This window comes from Macaca thibetana, chromosome 12, assembly GCF_024542745.1.
Source record: "Macaca thibetana thibetana isolate TM-01 chromosome 12, ASM2454274v1, whole genome shotgun sequence".
NCBI classification, from domain to species: Eukaryota; Metazoa; Chordata; class Mammalia; order Primates; family Cercopithecidae; genus Macaca; species Macaca thibetana.
Genome location: NC_065589.1, coordinates 1713252 through 1721463, shown reverse-complemented (window position 1 = coordinate 1721463; position 8212 = coordinate 1713252).

Below are 8212 nucleotides of genomic sequence, written 5' to 3'. Positions count from 1 at the left end.
CTGTGTGGGATGGTCTGTGAAAGAGTCTGACAGGAGAGCATCTCTGCTCTTTGAGCTGCCTGATTGTGGACTTTAGGGGGACACTCCTCATCCTGGAGCCCATAGGGCAGGTCCTCTCCTGGAGGGGGTGCTGCCACCACACTCTAGCCCCAGATGTCACACCCCCAAACGTCCTCACGCACCACCTCCAGGCGAACCCACACGGCCCACAGGGCTGGTTGGAGACCCCTCTCACGGACAAGGGCACCTGCGTGCTCGAGAGCACACAGCCAGGACCTGAACCCATGACACGTGGAAGCCTCCAATGGAAGGCCCCCTATGCTCCCATCCAGCCAGTGCCCACCCCTGGACTGCCTGGCCTGTGTGGCCATAGATCAGCCTGGCATATTTGAATTTATTTATTTATTTATTTATTTGCTTTGAGACAGAGTTTCACTCTTGTCGCCCAGGCTGGAGTGCAGTGGCACGATCTCAGCTCACTACAACCTCCGCCTCCCAGGTTCAAGCGATTCTCCTACCTCAGCCTCTGGACTAGCTGGGACGACAGGCACGCACCACCATGCCCAGCTAATTTTTGTATTATTTAGTACAGATGGGGTTTCACCATGTTGGCCAGGCTGGTCTCCATCGAACTCCTGACCTCAAGTGATCCACCTGCCTCGGCCTCCCAAAGTGCTGGGATTACATGCGTGAGCTGCCGTGCCTGGCCATAGTTAAATTTCGTGGTCAGGGGAACACATGGCAGGTCCTCCACTGTGCCAGCTTCTTTCACTTACAGTTTTTGACACTCACATGTGCCATTGTGGGCGCCGGTGTGTCTGTTGCTGAGTGCCGTCCCGTGGTGTGGATGTGCCGTTGTGGGCACCGGTGTGTCTGTTGCTGAGTGTCCTCCCGTGGTATGGACGTGCCGTCGTGGGCGCCGGTGTGTCTGTTGCTGAGTGTCCTCCCGTGGTATGGATGTGCCGTTGTGGGCACCGGTGTGTCTGTTGCTGAGTGTCCTCCCGTGGTATGGACGTGCCGTTGTGGGCGCCGGTGTGTCTGTTGCTGAGTGTCGTCCCATGGTGTGGACACATCACGATTTGTTGGTTCATCGCCATAGCTGAGCATCTGGGTTATTTCTATTTTGGGGTTGTTATGAATACGGCGGTAGTGAAACTCTTATTCAGGTCTTCACGTGGCCGTATATTTTCATTTTTCTTGGATAAATAACTAGGAGTGGAATTGCAGGGTCGTACGATGGGCTTAACCTCATACGAGACTGCCACGAAATTGTCCGAAGTGGTTCTTCCATGCTTCGTTCCGGCAGCTGCGCACGAGCATCCGGGGTGCTCCTCGTCCTCACCCACACCGGCGTTGTCCTTGTTTGCTGGGGGGTGTAAAATCGGGTCTGATTTGGTTTTAGTTTGCATTTCCCTGATGCCTATTGATGTATTGATGTTGAGCAACTTCTCATGTGCTATCGGCCGTTTGTAGATCTTCTGAAAAGTGTCAGTTCAGATATTTTGTTCATATTTGGATTTTTATCTTTTTATTGTCAATGTGTGATCATTTTGAAACATATTCTAGATACTATCAGATATGTGTGGCATGTGCATTTTCTCCCACTCTGTGGCTTACCTGTTCATTTTTTGTTTTTTTTTTGTTTTTTGTTTTTTGTTTTTTTGAGACAGAGCCTCACTGTGTCCAGGCTGAAGGGCAGTGGCATGATCTCGGTTCACTGCAACCTCCACCTCCCAGGTTCAAGAGATTCTCCTGCCTCAGCCTCCCTTGTAGCTGGGATAACAGGCACACACCACCACACCCGGCTAATTTTTGTATTTTTTTGTAGAGACGGGGTTTTGCCATGTTGGCCAGGCTGGTCTCAAACTCCTGACTTCAAGTGATCCACTCACCTCAGCCTCCCAAAGTGCTGGAATTACAGGCGTGAGCCCCCACACCCAGCTTACCTATTCATTTTCTTAATTGTGTCTTTCAAAGAGCAGGTATTTTCAGTTTTGGAGAAGTCGTATTTATGAATGAGTTTTCTTCTGTGGTCTGAGCTGTCTGTATCTTGTCTAAAAACCTTTGCCTACTTTGAGGTCATGATGATATCTTCCCAGTTTTCTTCTAGAAATTTTACAGTGTCAGCGTTTGTGTTTAGGTCTATGATACGCCTCATATTAATTTCGCGCACAGGGTAGAAAGGGGGTCAAGGTTCATTTTTATCCACACTGATATCCCAGTTCCAGTGACATTTGTTAAACAGACTTTTCCTTTCCCCATTGAGCTGACTTGACAGCTTTGTTAAAAATCAGTTGACTGGCCGGGCGCGGTGGCTCAAGCCTGTAATCCCAGCACTTTGGGAGGCCGAGACGGGCGGATCACGAGGTCAGGAGATCGAGACCATCCTTGCTAACATGGTGAAACCCCGTCTCTACTAAAAAATACAAAAAACTAGCCGGGCGTGGTGGCGGCGCCTGTAGTCCCAGCTACTCGGGAGGCTGAGGCAGGAGAATGGCGGGAACCCGGGAGGCGGAGCTTGCAGTGAGCTGAGATCCGGCCACTGCACTCCAGCCTGGGCGGCAGAGCGAGACTCCATCTCAAAAAAAAAAAAAAAAAAAAATCAGTTGACTACACATTCATGGGTCTATTTGCAGCCTCTCTCTTCTGTTTCATTGCATCCTTGTGTCAATCCCATGCTGTTGCAAATATTGTAGCTTTATAATAAGTCTTGAAATTAAGAGCAAGTCCTCCAATGTTTTTCTCCTTTGTAAAGGTTTTTCGTGTTCGGCATCTTTTGAATTTCTGCGTACATTTTAGACTCATGTTGTCTATTTCTTCAGAAAAGCTTGCTGAAATTTTGGTAGGAACTGCACCAAATCTATGTATCAAGTTAAGGAAAATGGAAATAAAGTATAAATTCCATCTCATAAGCATAAATTTAAGTCTTTTTAAATCACTCTCAGCAATGTTTCTAGTTTTCAATGTACAGCAAAGTGGGAGGCGGTTCTTCAAGGAAAGCCAGTAACCCAGGAACAGGAAAGCCACTGACCCAGCCCAGGAGGCAGGAGCGGGCAGCGTCCCTGGCCCCCAGTGGCCCTTCTCCCTCCAAGTGGACCCTCCTAGAAACAGTGCACTTGGGCACAAATCTTTGGTTAGATTTATTCCAAGGTGTTTGATATTTTTGATGCTGTTATAAATGGCATTTGAAAAATTTCATTTCCAGTTGTTTATTTTTAAATATATACTATCATTTTTTTCTATATTAGTCTTGTGTCTTCTGACCTTCCTAAATTCACAAGGTCTAGTAGCTTCTTTGTAGATTCCTTTGAATTATCTAAGTAGATAGTCAAACTCTCTGTGACTAATAGGGTTTTACATCTTCTGCCTTTTATGTATTTGTTCTTGCTTCATTGCACAGCGTAGGCCACAATACAGTGCTGAATCCCGGCGGTGAGCGTGCACCTTCTCGCCTTGCAGACGTGTTTAATGTCTACGTCACGCTGACGTCAACAGTCGGGCTTCTGCAGCCGCCCTGCTATCAGAGGCAGGAAGTCCCCACCTGTCCTAGTTTACGGAGAGTATTTGTTGCCAACAGCTGTTGTATTTTGTCAAATACCTTTTCTGCCTATAGTGAGATGATCATAAAGTTATGTTTCTTTATTCTACGGATGTGCTGTTTCATTGACCTCTTATTTTCTCGTAATATATTTGTCAGGTTTTGATAGCAAGGTTACATTGGTCTTGTAAAGTGGCTTGGACAGTATTTTCCTTTATTTATCAATTAAATTTGTCTAGAATAGGGACTATTTTTCCCCCTTATATTTTGGTAGAATTATCCAGTGAAGCCGTGTGGAACAGGAACTCTATGGGAAGGATTTTTTTAAATGATATCTAATTTTTTAATAGACATAGAGTTCTTTAGATTTTTGTCTCTCTCTTTGTGCCCGTTTTGGTAATTTGTGTTACCCAGGGCATGCTTGATTCCATCTAAGTTATTGAATGTGTTGGCATAAAATCATCCATCACATCCCTTTATCATCCTTTAATGCTTACAGGCTTTTTAATAAAATCATCCATAATATTCCTTTATTAGCCTTCAATGCTTACGGGTTCGCTAGTGATTTCCCTGTTTCATTCCTGATATTGGTAATTTATATTTTCTCTTTTTTTTTCCATTATCAGTCTTGCTAGGGGGTTACTGAATTTATTAATCTCTTCAAAAAAGCAACATTTACCATCGTTTTCTCAATTGTTTGCCTTCTATTGATTTCCACTCTTAGTTTTATTGTTCCTTTTATTTTACTTCCCTTGGTTTTAATTTGCTCCTCTTTTTCTAGTTTCCTATGGTAGAAGCTTAATTGATTTTAAACATTTATTTGTTTTCTAGTATGAGCATTTAAAGCTAAAAATTTCCCTCTGATTGCTTTCTTCACTACATCTCCCAAATTTTGACAGAAGATGTTTTAGTTATCACTCAGATTAAAAAAAAAAAAAATTTTTTTTTGAGACGGAGTCTTGCTCTGTCGCCCAAGCTGGAGTGCAGTGGCCGGATCTCAGCTCACTGCAAGCTCCACCTCCCGGGTTTACGCCATTCTCCTGCCTCAGCCTCCTGAGTGGCTGGGACTACAGGCACCCGCCACCTTGCCCGGCTAGTTTTTTGTATTTTTTAGTAGAGATGGGGTTTCACCGTGTTAGCCAGGATGGTCTCGATCTCCTGACCTCGTGATCCACCTGTCTCGGCCTCCCAAAGTGCTGGGATTACAGGCTTGAGCCACCGCGCCCGGCCAGATCAAAATATTTTGTAATTTCCTTGTGATTTCTTCTTTGAACCACAGACTATTTAGACTTACATTGTGTAATTTCCAGATACTCGGTGGATATCCTAAATGTCTTTTTGTTTTTTATTTCAAATTTATGTCTGTTGCAGTCAGAGCTCATACTGTATATGGATTTCAGTATTTCAAAAATGCATTGAGAGTCTGTTTCATAAACTAGTCTTGGTGACTATCCCACGGACACTTGAGATGAACGCGTCTTCGCCACTGTCAAGCTCATTGTCTCTGAGCTTCCACAGAGATCCTCAGGTCCGCCTGGATGACGGTGTTGTTCAAGTCTTCTTTGTATCACTGGGGTTTTGTTGTTGTTGCTGTTGTTTTGTTTTATTTTGTTTGCCTGCTTTTCCTATGAAGAACTGAGAGTGAGGTGTTCAGTTCTCCCAGGGTGAATGTGATCTTGTCTCCTTCTCCCTTTAACTCTGTGCATTCATCTTCATGATTTTGAAGGTCTGTTGTTAGGATTGTTACACCTTCTGGACAAATTGACTATTTTTATCATTATGAAATATCGCCCCTTACCTCGGGTAATACTCTTTGTCTTAATGTTTGTGTGTTTCCTTTCCTTGGGCCACTTGTCTCTCCATACAAAAGAGACAAACAATTTCTATTTCTTTTTTTAATTATTTTATTTATGTATTTATTTTGAGACGGAGTTTCGCTCTTGTTGCCCAGGCTGCAGTGCTTTGGCGGGATCTCGGCTCACTGCAACCTCTGCCTCCCGGGTTCACGCAATTCTCCTGCCTCAGCCTCCTGAGTAGCTGGGACTACAGGCACCCACCACCACGCCCGGCTAATTTTTTGTATCTTTAGTAGAGACGGGGTTTCACCATGTTGGCCAGGCTGGTCTCGAACTCCTGACCTCAAGTGATCCACCTACCTCGGCCTCCCAAAGTACTGGGATTACAGACGTGAGCCACCTCGCCCGGCTCAGTTTCTATTTCTTGATGCTCTGCCCATGCAGAGGATTTTCCCTCACCACTGTCTTCTAGGAACCCTGAGCTGGGAAAGTCCATTTTGGTTTGCACCGAAAGACCAAGCCATCATATCTATGAACCAGGCTCAAGATTTTCTTCCTCGGTCATCTAGTCCCGGGGAACCCTCTCAAGGCCATATGTGTGAGGTTAAAGGAGAGGCACAGGTGCACCTAGGTGATGATAGGGTGACCCAAGCCATTGTCCATTGAACTGACTTGTTTCCACCCCCCCTGCTTGGCCTGGCCCTGAGGGGCCATGTCCATGTACAATGGATTGCTTTTGCACCACCACTGTCACCCCCACTTAGGACCCCATAACATTCAGCTCATGGTGGGCAACTCAGGTCGCACAGTTACTTGGTGTCCCCTGGCCAGGGGCCCAATATCACACCAAATGCTGCTTTTCAACAGTGAATACTTCTCTGCTGCAGACAATATGCTGTCGTTCCAGGACTTCACCTCCTATTTTGGGGTTTGCCAGAGATGCCACATGGTGCCCCTTTCTACTGCAGACACCATTTGCACCATGGTGGCATCGCAGTGTGAATCTGCTCAAGAACCTGCCTGTGCCCTGGCCCCACTCAGAACCAACAGCCTTCTGAGTCCCCCAGCAAATGGACATTCCCAAGTGAGGTGCATGCAGCCTCCAAAATCCAATGAGACCCACTGAGCCCCATGCTTGTTCTTCACAGTAGGTGGGGCAAGGTACAAAAACTTCCCCTTTACCTTGGGAGCAACGTCTCAGCACGCCCCACACCACTGAGCCTCTAAAGTCTGAATCTGTGGGCCAGACCTTGAGACTGTAAGGTTTGTCTCCCACCCTCTGGAATGAATGTGTCTTAGAAGGCATCCAAAGAACTTTGCAGTCAATCCTCTCCAGTTCTAATTAGCATGATGTCATGCTAATTAGAATACAACACAGTGAACCAGCATGATATTCTACAGACCATCCAGGTGATGAAGGCCCATTAGGCTACATTGTGACACAAAAGAGAGGGTTAACATCAGTCTGGGCCAGACCATGAACTTATAATGTTATCTCTTCCAGGTGAATGCAAACCGTGTCTGAGCCTCCCCTCCGATGGGGATTGGAAAGAATGCCTTTCTTCCAGGCCAGTGGCCACATACGAGTTCCAGAGGCCCTGCTGTCCTGTTATACTAAAGATACCACGTCTAGCACAGCACGTGGACTACAGGTTACAACTTGATTAAGTTTGTGTAATCCACTACCATTCACCATAATCCATCTGGCTTCTACTGGGGCCATGTTGGTGAATTAAAGCTCTGAAAGTAGAACTAAATTAGTACACCCAGGAGGTGGCATGTTTTACTGGGTTACCTTGGCCATGAGAATAGGGATGATTTCGAAACAACCTTCCCCTTGGCCCTTCCTGCTATTACAGCTCTTACTCCTATGTACAGCCACCCTGCTTCACAATCAAATGCCAAGGGAATGGCCACAGGGTGGGCCTGGCCCTTCCATTCCATTATGAATCAGGTGGGAACCATGATTCTGCCTTCCACCAGCCCCCATTCTAACGGGGGAGGAGCGATGGCATTTTGTGTCCCCTTGCGTGGGTGTCGGCTCAGGCCCTGGATCTTGCAGCCTTCAAGGGGCCTGGGCATCTCCTGTTGTGAGTACACGCTTCCTCTGGCAGATGGCCGGAGGTCCCTTTCAAGGAGGCTCCAGGGAGCTGCTGCTGCATGAATTGCAGGTTCCCTCCAAGAGCCTAGGGTGTGAGCTGCAGCTCAGGCACTGAGGGGTAAATGCCCCTGAGAGGTCAGAGTTGGAGAATAGGAAATGTCCAACAGGCAGGACCCATGCAGGTCATGGGCTGCAGGCAGGCAGTGCTGGGTTGATGAGAGATTGTGAGGTGCGGGGGACACAGAATGGTAAGGACAGAATGGAGGTGGCATCAGATGCCAGGAAAGGACACCTTACATCAGAGAGGGGGGATGTATTAGGAGGTTCTTGTACTGCTGTAAACAACTACCTCAACTACCTGAGACTGAGTAATGAATAAAGAGGTTTAACTGACTCACAGTCCCGCAGGCTGTGCAGGAAACATGGCTGGGAGGCCCCAGGAAACTGACTCGCAGTCCCCCAGGCTATGCAGGAGGCATGGCTGGGAGGCCTCAGGAAACTGACAGTCAAGGTGGAAGGTGAAGAAGGAGGCACATCTGACATGGCCGGAGAAGGAGGAAGAGAGCAAAAGGGGAGGGGGAGGAGCCACACACTCAAACAACCAGATCTCATGAGAACTCACTCACTATCACGAGAACAGCAAGGGAGAAATCCACCCCCATGATCCAGTCACCTCCCACCAGGCCCCTCCTCCAACACTGGGGATTACAATTCCACATGAGATCTGGGTGGGACACAGATCCAAACCATATCAGGGGCCACTTCCATGGGGACGGG